Source organism: Bombina bombina, chromosome 2, assembly GCF_027579735.1.
Source record: "Bombina bombina isolate aBomBom1 chromosome 2, aBomBom1.pri, whole genome shotgun sequence".
In the NCBI taxonomy this organism is placed as follows: domain Eukaryota; kingdom Metazoa; phylum Chordata; class Amphibia; order Anura; family Bombinatoridae; genus Bombina; species Bombina bombina.
The window spans coordinates 210,973,107-210,989,604 of NC_069500.1; the positions used below are offsets into that span (position 1 = coordinate 210,973,107).

The 16,498-nt window shown below is 37.7% G+C and overlaps 1 protein-coding gene across 1 annotated transcript in view; it reads left to right on the plus strand.

Annotated features, from left to right (window-relative positions):
• Positions 1-15,288, plus strand: part of ATG10 (autophagy related 10) — a 406,998-nt gene extending 391,710 nt beyond the window's left edge. Inside the window, exon 8 of the mRNA XM_053701464.1 lies at positions 12,005-15,288. The gene's annotated coding sequence lies outside the window, so the exon portion shown is untranslated. The remainder of the gene's footprint in view (positions 1-12,004) is intronic.
• Positions 15,289-16,498: the final 1,210 nt, after the last annotated feature.

Consider the following 16,498-nt stretch of genomic DNA (forward strand, 5'->3'; position numbering starts at 1 on the left):
TGCAATATATATACCTATAAGTCTATTCATATTTATATCTATATATGTATATATGAGTTAAATATCGCATATATTACCCATTCAACAGAGGGTTAATTATAAACACCCATATCCTAATTGATACACTCATACACTCTCCCTATATAAGGCTCCTTGATATATCCTGTAAGCATCTTGATAAAGGCAGGTAACTCTGCCGAAACGCGTAGATTTGCTTACAGTCACTTAGAGAAACGTATCTATTCTCCTACTCTGCACATTACAGGTTCATTTCGAGCTCTACAATCCAAGCAGAGCAAGATATATGAATAATTCCTGTGTGCGGTGTTTATATGCTAAATATAGCCACTGAGCTTTATTCTCATCACACCAGGTTCTACGGCGGCACAAACAACAGGTTCATTTCTAGCTCACACATCTAACTTGAGCTGGATATATGAATAATCCCTGTGTGCTTGCAGTTCACCTCTGGTTCTAACTATAATACTACTACCTATTTAAAGGACGGCTGAATAAAGAGCACCTTGCAAAGAATTTCTATCCATTTGGAGTTCAGAAAGAAAAGACGGACACTTGTTCACATTCCATCTACAAGGTTGTTTTCAAATCAGCTGAATTGCTTTTTCCTACAGGAGAGATTGAAAGACAGTGATCCGCTACTTGCAAGTATACTTTTATACTGTCACGAAAAAATCTGACACTTTGTCTCTTTTCTATATACCGGTATATATTTTTTCAAATAATACGCTACACTATAATCGTTGGATACGATTGGATCATTACTATTGGTCACATGACGTGACATCACCATCAACGGATCACACGCTTCATTGTCTCTAATGGACACAAACATACGCTGTTGGTTTGTTTTTATTTATTACAGACGTATCATTTGAACTTTCTACTTTTTGCCCACATTAGTGTCCATAATACTGGTTGGTTATATATTAGCACATTTATTGCAAAAATCAAGTTTTGTGTATTGTTGTTTTTAACATAGCAATCGCTATTTTTTAAAACGTTGTGAATTTAACTTCTTTGGCCAACTACACATTATTCTTATCTATTGATATTAATTTATTTCCTTGATGCCGGCATCCTAGACTTATATGAGTCACCTGAATTTGACTTTATGTTATAATCATATGCTAAATGTTTATTTTGTATACTCTGCTGACATTTATTTATTTTAAATTAAATTGACATTTTTATATCGTCAAAATTTGTTCTTTTTACATATATATATTCAACATCTTGATTATTCCTGTTATTTTAATATTATCACTGTCCAATCACCTTAGGTTTGCTCCCTTTAGAGCGCTTATCCCGCACCCCCCCCCCCCCCACTTATATCATACTGTCTAAGTCTGTATTTGGAGATTATATCACACTATTTAAGGATTTAAGCTTATACCTATATAGATAGCACTCACACCACCCCCTCACTGTTCTATAACTGATAAGAATAAGACCAGTTATTCATCCACTTTATTTATCTGGTTTCGAGGGTCCTTCAAGCCCCATCCTTTTGAGCATATGTATGGTTTAGACCTTTAACTTTTATCCTGGCAGAACAAATAGCCATGGTGATCTCATGTACTTCCTTGCTTGGGTATATATTCCCATGTGTTCTGTCTCATAGGCTCTTACCATCTGATGAAAGAAAACAACGTTAATGCTTACCTGATATATGAGTTTGTTTTATGATGGTAATAGTCCATGAGCCCGGCCCTTTCTTTAGTTCAGTTGGTGGTAGTACTTGTTTTGCATTTATTTTGCCACACTTTATCTTTCCTTCTTTTCTGTTTCCTCTATTTTCTTGGCTATATGTATGACGGAGGACTTAGGGTAATAAGGAGGAATTTAACGTCCTCGTATGTTGAGGTGTCTTTTGCCTCTTCCTAGTGGCTGAGAGGGTAATTAACACACAAGATGTCTCATGGAATCTCACCATCATTAAATTAATTTATCAGGTAAGCATACATTTTAGCTTTTATACATAAATAGGTTAATTTCACACTGCAACAATTACTTTAGGAAGAGAATCCCTTTGTAACTGAGGGCTACCAGTATAAACAGTGGTTTTGATTCTCTAAGGTCAAAAAAGCTCTCTATCAATATACATCTTTTTTCTTTTTTTTTTTTTCTTTTAATTTTTATTGAGATTCAAAGCAAGGCATACATGAAACATAAGACCAAGCACATAGTAACATATAAACTTCATATGACACAAATCTAGAGATACATAACATAGTTCAGAATTACACTTTAGCAATATAGTATACAAATGGAATGCCTAGTATTCTTGAACGCCTCCCTAATGACATAAGAGGCCTCTCTTGGACCTTAAACATGTGTATATAAAAAGGTATGGGAGACTATTGTTAGCAACGGAAACCACTTTTGGATCTCCAGACAAGAACCTAATTTTTCAGTTTTAAGAGCTCATTTCTGGGACTCAAATGATAATACAGTATAGGATGATATATAATAAGCAGGTAAAAATGGATTACACAACGACAGAGTAGTATGAACATCCTCACCCGCAAAGATCCAAACTACAAATGAATATATTATTAGAGGCTCATGTGCTTTTTGCTCCCCACTGTCATAAGAAAGCAAGTAGATAAGTGTATGGGACATGAAAAAATGTGGTAGTATACTCTTACAATATACATCTTTTCAGTATTATTGTTATCCTATTAACAACCATTTAGAGATCTTCACCATGCATTATAGTATTTACTTTAGACTAAAATACATATAGCATTCTCTCACTGTAGAGATCTCTGAATAGTGAATGAATTTGGGCTTATGTCACTTTTTTTCTTGGTATTTCATTCCACTTATTGGGGCCTATTTATCATATGTCTGTCGGACCTGATCTGACAGTGCGAATCAGGTCCGACAGACCTCGCTGAATGCGGAGAGCAATACGCTCTCCGTATTCAGCATTGCACCAGTAGTCCTTGTGAGCTGCTGGTGTAACGCCGCCCCCTGCAGATTCGCAGCCAATAGGCCACCAGCAGGGGGTTGTCAATCAACCCGATCGTACTCGATCGGGTTGATTTGTGGCGATGTCTGTCCGCCTGCTCAGAGCAGGCGGACAGGCTGCTGCTTCATAACTGTTGTTTCTGGCGAGCCTGCAGGCTCGCCAGAAAAACGGGGCGTCAAGCTTCATACGGAGCTTGATAGATAGGCCCCATAATATTCACCTATTTTGTGTTCAATTTAACTATTTTACATTAATATAGTAACAAATATAATTTAAAAAACTGTAATCCACTTTTGAGGAAATGTGTGCAATCATGTTCCTTTGATAGTGCATTGCCTGTAGTTATTTTATGACATTATGGGTCAGATTACAAGTGGAGTGCAAAATATCGCTTTCGCTAAAGCGATATTTGCACTCAACTTTGTAATACCAGCACACGCAAATGTGCGCTGGTATTACGAGTTGTGTGCAATGCGAACGAGACTTTGCGTTTGTATTGCATGGAAGCATTGCACTCATTTTTTTTAAATAAAAATGTGTTTTTTTGTTTTTTTAATAAAACAAGAACAGCACTTAATTTTGGGGGGCAAATGGGGACATTTATAAAATTTAACCAGAGGTCTGATCTCTGGTTAATTTTCTGAGCGCTAATTGCTAGTGCAAGCTCACGGTAGCAATAGCCACTTGTAATGGCTGGTTATTTATTGCGCGCCCGCTAATGCTTCACTTGTAATCTGGTCCTATGTATTTTTTAGAATACAAATCTTTAATTACAAATACAATTATTTTATTTGGAAGTACAATTTTGTTTTTTGGAATTACACTTTTGTTTTTTTGGAAATACAATACAGGTTTTTTTTCTTCTGAAAGTACAATTCTTTTTTTTGGAATTACACTACCAGTATGTGTCAAAACAGTATAAAAAATAAATCTAGTTCCCATTTTGCTAAAGGACTTGTGATGTCACAGCATTCACTTCAATAGTTTGTCTGGGAGCTAGCTATTTTGCTTTCAATTCAATGTGGAAAAATGGCTGACAATTCAAGCACATTAACATCTCAGGTAAACTTTATTATGTGACATACAACATGGCTTAACATGAAGGAAGTGATTATTCTCTTTTGCCTAACACTACACAGAGGTATATTCATTATTATGTCATGTGGTCTTTTTTCAAAGTATCTTTTTTATGTTTTACCATACAACATGCTTTAACATGGCCACATTGCTTATTGTGCCTTGTTTTATACAATAATGTTCTAAGGAATATTGATTTTGATGATTTAATCACAGTTTTTATATTAGCAGCTTTTCTACCCTCTCCCTTTATCAGGGGGGTCTTCTAAGTTTAGGCTTACCAGAAGTCCCAGTTTGACTGGGATTGACCCTGTTTGGAGGCGCTGTCCCAGTGTCCCACCCGATTGTTAATTTTGTCCCAGTTTGCCAGGTGTCCGGTATTTGACCGGACAGTCCAGTATGTCTGGTTGCTGTCCGGTAAAATACTTTTTAAAAAAACGGACAGTTTTGGGTCCATTCTGTCCATGTGCCTTACTGACTGCATGACAAACTTGGTTTACAGTCAGTGGCACTGTGAAGCTAAGTAGTGCAGCACTGAATAGCGCAGAAGTGAGTGACGTCAGTCATATGATGTGCGGCAAGCGTGAGGGTAGGCAGCATGTGAGGTACACAGCACTATGGGACATGCAGTTGCCATGGTAGCAAGACACTAACAGTCCGCCCCAGGTGACACATTAACCCCAGCAGTGCCAGTGACTAGGACAGCGTATTTTCCTGGCACAAATGGCTTTGCGGTCACAAAATGAGCATCAGGCTGCCAGCCAAGGGCTACTGTTGGTCACTGAGCAGGCATTGCTATAGCAGCAGCTACATACACTTAGTAGCAGACACTGTGTAAATAGCTGTATATGTAACGTTATTTATCCTGTGTGTACAGTGCATGGGTGTGTTATGTTTACAATAAAGCTATGTGAACATTAGAAAACATTTCCACTGTATGCTTAGTCGTTTCCATAGCAACAGTGACAGAGCACCGCCATCTTGTTATATGACCTTTGCCTTAGCAGATCACTTCCAGGTTAAGTGTTGACACGTGTGCGGAGTCTGTGTACTAGGTAAGTGCCTCTTGTACGTTACGCATTACCTCTGTAATAAGTGCATCGGGTGCTGCTCTGTAATGGGGACATTTCCCGTCTGGCATATTATATGGTACAATGCTGTGTAATAATGAGCTTGTGCAGATAGAACGCATTCTGGGGAACTGCTTAGCAAAAGCTGCCCTTTGTGATAGGCAGTGATTACAAAGGTTAATTAGTAATTATTGGGCTATTTACCATATCTGTCTCTGTATAGCAACCCTCTCTGGAAAATCAGTTCCGGTCGACAATCACCACGCCCCCTTGACCACCCCCTCACTGGCACCACGCCAGATGGTCCCAGTTTCACCTCTAAATATTATGGTAAGCCTATCTAAGCTTATATTTTTAAGTGATATCATTATACTTTAATTCCTTATAAATTAAAACCATATTCTAATACTAATTCTAATACTAATTCATTAAGATCAAGAATTGATTAGATTTATTGCAGCGATGACACAAACATTTGAAATCATATATTTGAGATCTCTTCATTTTGTGGTAAAATAGAGCTGTAAAGGATGAAAAAGCAGATGTTAATTCAGGGTTCAATAAAGTTTATACAGAATTCATGGTTCAGCTCAAAATGTAGGAGCCAGAAAATGTTCAGTTTTAATGGGATGTTTCAGTGTTCTATTGACTAATAAAATGTATACCTTAATACATATGCTAATAAAAGCAATAATTGAACTCTTTGCTATTCTTAATAGGTATAATAGTTTATTCACAAAAGAAAAGAACAAACCTAAACAATAATGTATAATAGCAACTTGTTTATAAGTATAAGTAAAATGAATCACTACATCACCAGATAGTGCATCATATACGTTCCACTTTGGCTGGGGATTCCTGTCAACTTCAGCTTGAACGATATAGAAGATCTGGGAGTTTCAGTATTATATCCAAACGAAACCTCTGCCCTTGAATTGAGTAGTTCGGAGAGAGAAAGTCCCAGATCCTTTATATGCACTTTTAATAATAGTTCTTACATTAGTTTTTGCAAAAGAGGTTATGAAGCTGTATATGTGTCTCTTGTTCCTGTCAAGATGTATCCGGTCCAACAAATGTCTCAACCAAGGATGAGTCATTTGTTCTTTCACATATTGTTTTGTTCAGCATTTTTTTCAATCAAAACAAGTTATATATAAGCTTCAAGTCTATGCCATGTCAGCAACTCAGGATTTCTCTGTTTATATAGATTCATATAGGCCAAGAAGACTAGTTCACATTCATCACACTCTATATGGCCTGCCATGTCATTAGTATCACAAGTGTGTGGGGGGTGTTTCAACATACAAAGCATCAGGATGGTGAAGATTTCATAATAGAACAGGACCAGCTCCTACAGTCTTTTAATATCCTTAAAGGGATAGGATTAAATAAACACGTTGTAAAAAGCCTAGAGCATGACTTTCTCGACGACCGCTTCCCTTCTTACTGAAAGGTTGATGATTCCATCCAGTTCCTCCTCTTCAGAGGCTGTGCTTCTTGAGTTTGTGTGTCCCGTGTGACATCATCCGGCCGTTAGCTGCTGCAGCTTGTGGAAGGAGGAGCCAAAGCCAACAAAGAACTTCTAAACAATTGCTGTACTGTACTCTACTAATAGCGGTCATCATTGCGCAGTATTGACACCAAACCCGGAGATTTGCATGTCCGGGCCTGACCCTGGTTCAAATCCGGACACACATTTGTAAACCTGGACTGTCCGGGTCATTCCTGGACAGGTGGCAACCCTAGGGACCTGATGCAAAAAATGTTTTGGCCCCTCCCAAAGGTAGTAAGCAGTAGTAATGATATATATGCTGCACTTACTTTTTACTATAAGGATAGATGGACCTGCAATCTGCTGTAATAAAAATCTCCCCTGAATTAGGATTGTACACATTCTTCACATGCCTATATATAGACTGGCTGATATGGGCCCTGATGCCACTGCACCTGCTGCACCAATGGTAGGTCTGCTCCTGATTTACCCATTTATATAAGGATCATCTATCTTAAAAGGACATGAAATTCAAAATTAAACATTTATGGATCCAGTAGAGCATGCAGTTTTCAAAGCAAGTTGGTGAATAGTGTTTACTCCTATGCCACTTGTAATTGGGTCACCAGATGTGTTCTATTAGAAACTAGTCATTTGTTTCTGCTCCGGAGCGGACTTATAACCATGTCTAGTAGCGCATTGCTGCACTGGAGCTGACATAACTGTGTTTAGTAGCGCATTGCTGCACTAGAGCTGACATAACTGTGTTTAGTAGCACATTGCTCCTCTGCAGCTAACCTATAGCTATGTTTGGTAGTGTATTGCTGCTCTGGAGCTGAGTTACAACTATGTTTAATAGCGCAATGCTGCTCTTGAGCTGACTTATAACTATGTTTAGTAGCGCATTGCTCCTCTAGAGCTGACATAACTATGTTTAATAGCGCATTGCTGCTCTGGTGCTGACTTATAGCTATTTTTAGTAGCAAGTTGCTGCTTTGGAGCTGACATAACTATGTTTAGTAGAGCATTGCTTCTCTGGAGCCGACTTATAACAATGTTTAGTAGTGCATTGCTGCTCTGGAGCTGACATAACTATGTTTAGTAGCGCATTGCTCCTCTGGAACCGACATATAACTATGTTTAGTAGCGCATTGCTGCTCTGGAGTTGACCAACCTATGTTTAGTAGAGTATTGCTGCTCTGAAACTGGCTTATAGCTATGTTTAGTAGCACATTACTCCTCTGGAGCTGATTTATAACCATGTTTAGTAGCGCATTGCTGCTCTGGAGCTGGCTTATAATTATGTTTAGTAGCGCATTTCTGCTCTGGAGCTGACATAACTGTGTTTAGTAGCACTTTGCTCCTCTGGAGCTGGCTTACAGCTAAGTTTACAGACCTCTCAACTGTCTCTATTTGAGATTGACAGTCCCTGACTCTGAGCTCTATCCCTCTTGGACAGCGTATGTCCCTATTAACAATATTTACCTTAACCACACCCACAGACCACCCAAAAACACCCACCCTCTTAGCCACCCATGATCCCTCCCACACAACTCCACACATAAAATGGTGTTGGGCTTCTAACATAACAATCTCCTGTGTCCATTATTCTTAGCCACAAATGTTGGGAGGTATGTATTTTAGTAGCGCATTACTGCTTTGGAGCTGACTTATAAATGTGTTTAGTAAGAGCATTGCTCCCTGGAGCCAACTTGTAATTACGTTTAGTAGCACATTAGCTATTTTTAGTAGCAAGTTGCTGCTTTGGAGCTGACATAACTATGTTTAGTAGAGCATTGCTTCTCTGGAGCCGACTTATAACAATGTTTAGTAGTGCATTACTTTTCTGGAGCTGACATAACTATGTTTAGTAGCGCATTGCTAATCTGGAGCTGACATAACTATGTTTAGTAGCGCATTGCTAATCTGGAGCTGATCAAATTACTTTTAGTAGCACATTGCTCCTCTGGAGCTGACTTATAACTATGTTTAGTAGCACATTGCTCCTCTGGAGCTGACTTATAACTATGTTTAGTAGCACATTGCTCCACTAGAGATGACTTATAACTATGTTTAGTAGCACATTGCTCCGTCCTCTGGAGCTGACTTATTACTATGTTTTGTAGCACATTGCTCCTCTGGAGCTGACTTATAACTATGTTTAGTAGCACATTGCTCCTCTGAAGCTGACTTACAGGGAGTGCAGAATTATTAGGCAAGTTGTATTTTTGAGGATTAATTTTATTATTGAACAACAACCATGTTCTCAATGAACCCAAAAAAACTCATTAATATCAAAGCTGAATAGTTTTGGAAGTAGTTTTACGTTTGTTTTTAGTTATAGCTATTTTAGGGGGTTATCTGTGTGTGCAGGTGACTATTACTGTGCATAATTATTAGGCAACTTAACAAAAAACAAATATATACCCATTTCAATTATTTATTTTTACCAGTGAAACCAATATAACATCTCAACATTCACAAATATACATTTCTGACATTCAAAAACAAAACAAAAACAAATCAGTGACCAATATAGCCACCTTTCTTTGCAAGGGCACTCAAAAGCCTGCCATCCATGGATTCTGTCAATGTTTTGATCTGTTCACCATCAACATTGCGTGCAGCAGCAACCACAGCCTCCCAGACACTGTTCAGAGAGGTGTACTGTTTTCCCTCCTTGTAAATCTCACATTTGATGATGGACCACAGGTTCTCAATGGGGTTCAGATCAGGTGAACAAGGAGGCCATGTCATTAGATTTTCTTCTTTTATACCCTTTCTTGCCAGCCACGCTGTGGAGTACTTGGACGCGTGTGATGGAGCATTGTCCTACATGAAAATCATGTTTTTCTTGAAGGATGCAGACTTCTTCCTGTACCACTGCTTGAAGAAGGTGTCTTCCAGAAACTGGCAGTAGGACTGGGAGTTGAGCTTGACTCCATCCTCAACCTGAAAAGGCCCCACAAGCTCATCTTTGATGATACCAGCCCAAACCAGTACTCCACCTCCACCTTGCTGGCGTCTGAGTCGGACTGGAGCTCTCTGCCCTTTACCAATGCAGCCACAGGCCCATCCATCTGGCCCATCAAGACTCACTCTCATTTCATCAGTCCATAAAACCTTAGAAAAATCAGTCTTGAGATATTTCTTGGCCCAGTCTTGACGTTTCAGCTTGTGTGTCTTGTTCAGTGGTGGTCGTCTTTCAGCCTTTCTTACCTTGGCCATGTCTCTGAGTATTGCACACCTTGTGCTTTTGGGCACTCCAGTGATGTTGCAGCTCTGAAATATGGCCAAACTGGTGGCAAGTGGCATCTTGGCAGCTGTACGCTTGACTTTTCTCAGTTCATGGGCAGTTATTTTGCGCCTTGGTTTTTCCACACGCTTCTTGCGACCCTGTTGACTATTTTGAATGAAACACTTGATTGTTCGATGATCACGCTTCAGAAGCTTTGCAATTTTAAGAGTGCTGCATCCCTCTGCAAGATATCTCACTATTTTTGACTTTTCTGAGCCTGTCAAGTCCTTCTTTTGACCCATTTTGCCAAAGGAAAGGAAGTTGCCTAATAATTATGCACACCTGATATAGGGTGTTGATGTCATTAGACCACACCCCTTCTCATTACAGAGATGCACATCACCTAATATGCTTAATTGATAGTAGGCTTTCGAGCCTATACAGCTTGGAGTAAGACAACATGCATAAAGAGGATGATGTGGTCAAAATACTCATTTGCCTAATAATTCTGCACTCCCTGTATAATTACGCTTAGTAGCACATTGCTCCTCTGGAGCTGACTTATAACTATGTTTAGCAGTGCATTGCTGCTCTGCAGCTGACTTATAACTATGTTTAGTAGAATATTGCTGCTCTGGGGCTTACTTATAACTCAGTTTAGTAGCACATTGCTGCTCTGAAGCTGACTTATAACTCAGTTTAGTACCGCATTGCTCCTCTGGAGCTGACATAATTATTTTTAAAAGCGCATTGCTCCTCTGGAGCTGACTAATAATTAAGTTTGGTAGCCGATTCCTGCTCTGGAGCTGATATATAACTTTGTTTAGTAGAGCATTACTGCTCTGGAGCTGACATAACTGTGTTTAATAGAGCATTGCTGCTCTGAAGCTGACTTATAACTGTTTAGTAGCATGTTGCTGCTCTGTAGCTGACATAATTACGTTTCGTAGCGCATTAGAGCATTTTTTGCACTTTTATGCCCCTTTGATATGTTGACGTTATGGTAAATTAACATTCCTCTTTGTGCATATTGGCGTCACCTTAGTTCAAACTGAAACATGAAATGATTGGAAGCAAATTAGAAAGGTCTTGCTACAATAATTAAATTTGTTAACTATGAGTCAAATATTTACTTATTAAATCCAATGAAAGAAGTGAAAAGTTCCACGTCACAATTATGTATACCATTTTATAATTACACGGATCAGATAGAAATTCCAAACTGTTTCTGCCAAATTCCAATATTTAATGGCAATATAGTATAATATTTGAAGGCTCACTAGAAGCAAGAGTATGCCAGTTAGCTGGCCACAGTGATTTAAATTTAGGAGAAAGAACATACATTTATAATGTGTTTAAATTATCTGGAAATTTCCATTAAATAAAATATATGTGGTAAATAAAATTGCATGCTCTGTTTAAACACTATATTTTTATAGCTGCTTTCCCCAAGCATTTTAAGTATAAAGTAATGTAAATTCTGTCAATTGCTTTTCGTTGTTAATATTATTCTAAATGGAAAGAACTTTCAGATGTTTGTGAACAGACTCAAAATTGTTTGTAGTGTTTCATTCATTTCCTAATGAATAGCAATTAGCAGTTGTGGTTTTATTCTTCTTTATTCTATAGTACTGTACAGTTGAGGGTTTGCAGATGGTATTATTTGTTCTGCTTCAGATGCTTTATTGGATGAAAAGCAAGGTCTGCACACATCCTAGAGAGATCTAAAAAAAAAATGCATATGTTTGTATAGACTTGTCTTATATCTGCTATTGATCTATGTTCACAAAACTTCATCCGGAAGATTTTTTTAATTTTATTTCAATTACCCCAATTCATAAATTTTCTGCTGTAAACAGAAGAGAGAGAATTAAATTAGCCCATTTTCTACTGATGAGGGTTTCTGTGTTGCACTAAATAAGCTTTTGGCAGTATAATTGGGCTGTTTTGCCAGGGCACTTGGAATTAATAATGTAATTTCCCTTGGATAATGTTCACTGCTGCTGATTTACAACCATCGGCCATATTCTTTTTAATGTGCCTTTTTAAACTATAAAGCTGTGTTCACATTCCATTGCTTTGTTTTTGCACATTGTGTACATATCCTAACATTTCCTTACTGTTTAATCCAGGACCAGAGGATCCGTCTTTCCCTGAAGAGTTGACTCATCTTTCCTTGTCTGCTTGGAATCAGAATCCACTCCTGTGAAATTACATTATCTTTAAAGACCGTGAGATTTCATGCTTATAGTATATAAATTACATATTAACTCCAGTTTATTGATCTTGTTCTTGCACTGCTACATAATACTGTGTTTAACCAATACCTTGATGTATGGTGAGGTCACGAAATGCTTAATATATCAACCAAAATGACAAATATATTTAAAGGGTATAAAAGATAATGGAAACAGCAAATATCCAAATACATCAAATCAAATAAAGTCTTCCAAGGGCAGCACTTCTTCTTTAAACATCAACATCCATCTCAGCATGACTAAAAAAAAGACCCGTAACTAAGAGGATGCCACATTGCATAGGTCACACAAGAGCAGGAGGCAAAATGAAGGAGCAATATATATTTAAACTTACGAATGAGGAAAGAGGAGAGCTGAGTCTTTTGAGTCGATAAACAAGTTTTATTAGGAGCAGGCTTCAGGACACAAGGTAAGCTCCTATCTTACGCGTTTCGCTCATCATGTGACTCTCGCCAGTCTATCAGACACAAACATGGGAACTCCCGGTGCAAAACAGGAAAAGTTCCCCCCCAAAAGGATACAACTTTTTATAAAATCATTTAAAAAGTGACTAAAGTAAGAGTATGCAGACTCAAACAAATAGTCCCCATAAAATGTTCAGTTATGTGTATTAGAAAACTGTGAATTGCACTTTAACTTGTTTTGTTTATTTTGCTCTCTTTACTGTAATTTAACTAATAAATTGTGGTAGTTCCACTGCTCCTATAGAGGCTGACGTCCAGACTTCAGAAACCTAACCCTGGTATACTCTTTATTTCTGTTATAGGATAAACCTAATCAAGAGGTCTTCCAAGAGGTATCTCCCTGGTTTGCTAAGAATATGAAAGTATTAAAGGCTTCTAAAACACCTGTCTATGTGCAGATATCTTATAATGCTGTGCTTAATTGCTTATGTACGCTATGTATATATCTTTAAAATAAGATTCTAACCAAACATCAAAATACAATTAATTATAATAAGTAACGCAGTCTTTTGTGTTATCTTCTCTATAGCCTCACAAAACTCAAATTTAAATAATTTAAATGCATCTTTCTCCTAATAATGGCACATTTCTAGATGATATTTATAGAAAACTATACATTGACCTACATAAGCTCACCTCTTCCCATCTGAAAACTCATATATATGGAGCTGTAGATAACATAGGGTAGCTCAACAAATGCCATCCTTACCTACTAAAGTAGGGGGCTTGGGGATAAACATATGGAGTTTTCCTCCAGTGTATCGGTGCCACGATTGTATCTAACAAACCTCAAACTTGTGTATGCTTAGAGCATATTTTGGCACAACCCCCCAGCAATTTAGCAGTTGCTGATTTCAGAATAGAGAACTAGCTTGATGAGTGACAGTGTATCCAATAGTCCCCCATATCTCCTCTCACACTTCTCCGCTCACTCCTATATTATTAAACCCTACTTTTTTAGTGACCAGCCACTTTATCCCTTTGCACACTCTGGATATTCATATGTAGATTCCAGTATTAGCTGTGAGGGACACAACCAAACTGAGAACAAAACAGTAGCTTGATGACTTGCGAGAACAATTTTTTAGATCTTTGTTATGATTCCATTAAATAATTCCTAATTTTGAATGCCTATCTGACACTGTGCTTCCACTGAAACAGGCTATTTCTTTATCCGATGCTCACTTGCTACATGCTGATTAGCAAACCTTACCAAATTACGCAAACAGTGGCAGAAAGAACTATTGTATACAATATCTCATGCTAAATGGTCACAAATTTTTAGAGAAACAGCACAATCTGCCCAATCAGCACAATTGTCAGAAACCAATTTGAAAATAAACACCCAATGGTATCTGACTGTACAGAGGCTCAACATTCCCAGGGACATTAAACAAGTGCTAGAGAGAGTGCACATGGACCATGTATCCCATTTGGTGGCAATGTCCCTTTATTCATAAATTCTGGATAGAAATACAGTACTAGGAGAAATAAATAAAAGCAGACTTATGCTAGACGTGATGATGTTCTTATTTGTACTATGCCTTATCCTTAAAGGGACAAAAAACAGTATGAACTAACATAAGTTTCAAAATATATAATTTAGCCAAAGCTTACCTGCAAAACAGTTTCTGTTTTAACCCCCATTAACCCCTTTAATTCAGATATAGTTTTGTTTGCAGCAAGCTCCCCCCTGGGCATTTCCATATATGGAAAGTGCTATCCAAGCTATAGCTTCTGCAGAATGCACTCATGCATGTGCACAGTAGGGGGCAGTCATATGGCACCTGACTAAAGCAGTGCATAGTATAATGCTGAAGCTTTCACAAAGCATGTTAAATTAAATCGCTATGGAAACAAGCAAACCTTTTGGCAACAAACAATAGCAGTACTTGCCGTCCCTCCTTAAACCCCCATGCTTGCATAAGTAATTATCCACACATGCACACTTTGTTATATGATATCACAAGGTTTAGAGTAAGACACTGATAAGGGGGGTGAAGCAGGCTACACTTGGCAACACCAAAGTGTAAGTCATTTTGAAGATTATTGGAAATGTTATTAAAATACTTATAAGCTTTTTTTACACTTTTTTCACACACTGTTTTACCTCCATTGGCCCTTTTATAATATGCACATAACTTAAAATGTTTTATGGCACTTAAGTGCAAACTGAGTAAAAAATTGTGTAAACTACTTATCAACTGTGCCAATCAGCTGGAATGGGATCGAAAGGTAGACTACATTATCTCTTGAGAGATATTATTACATTTCTTTTGGCCAATTAGATGCATTTTATTATATCAAATTTCTATGGGAATATTTTCAATGTTGTATAAAAGTGAACTTTAACTACAAATGGAAACTGAATTCATATAGAGACTTAAAAAACAAACACAGAATTGGAACTTACTATAGTGCCATGATCCAATAGCAAATGGTGTCAATGGACTTCAAGACAGGAATTCACTGGACCTACACAGCCAATGGAACATTGACACATGGGACTTATGCCATACATCTCATCTTTGGTGTTGGAGATTGGCTACTTGACAACTATTAGCAGACACAGGCCATATATTCAATGTTAAATGTAACATAGTTTGATAAATAATTGTATACTCCAGTTCTGTCCAGTGTAATTGTGATATGTGTAATAATCTCTTTTTATAAATAAAACATATGCAAAAATTACATTATTGCTATGGTAGTAAATATTATTTATGCTGTCATGAAACATCTAATTTAGAGTGCTTTCCAAACAGTAGAATGTATATTAATAGGCTCAAAGTTTAATTAAAATAGATATAGCAGGATATAAAGCATCCTATTAATCAACTATAGAATGCAGTATGTGAAAGTGCAGGTTTCAGGAAATTGCAAGGTTGTAGCTACCATGGGAAGACAAAAGTAAACATTGCAGACTGCGATTAACTCAACTGTAATAGTAAATATATATGAGGAAAGTGCATGAGCTACACTGAACAGCACTCCAATTGTGCAACCTCTGCTTCTAAAAGACTCTCAATACTCATTCCATTAAATGACAAATAGTAGCCACCTCATGGAAGATCACGTTGATAGAAGAACTACTTGATGAATCTTCACACAGTTCTCCACATAATCATAACTCTAGGGTCTGATAGCACATCCACACTATGGGCCAGATTACGAGTGGAACGCTATTTATTGTTCCCGCTCAGAATTAAAGGGACAGTTTATACCAGAATTTTTATTGTTTAAAAATATAGATAATCCCTTTATTACCCATTCCCTAGTTTTGCATAACCAACACAGTTATATAAATACACTTTTTACCTCTGTGATTACCCTGTATTTAAGGCTCTGCAAACTGCCCCCTTATTTCAGTTCTTTTGACAGACAGTTAGCTAATCAGAGCTGGCTCACCTGAACTCCACGTGTATGATCATAGTGTTATCTATATGACACACATGAACTTACACCCTCTAGTGGTGAAAAACTGTCAAAATGCCCTGAGGGAAGATACAGCCTTCAAGGGCTTAGAAATTAGCATATGAACCTCCCAGGTTTAGCTTTCAACTAAGAATACCAAGAGAACAAAGAAAAATTGGTGCTAAAATTAAGTTGGAAATTTGTTTAGAATTAAATTCTCTATCTGAATCATGAAAGTTTATTTTGAACTAGACTGTCCCTTTAACTGCGCTAGAACTAAGACTTTTTTTTGCTCCATTAACTTCTATGGGGGAATATTCTAACTTTGGCTCTTTTGCACTCGTTGGGTTGTGCTCGTATTATGAGTTAAAAGTAAACTGTTTTCGCTCTTGCGCTAACCCAACGAGTGCAAAAAGCCAAAGTTAGAATGATCCCCCATAGAAGTCAATAGAGTAAAAAAAAATGGGGGGAACCTAACACCCCACTCTCG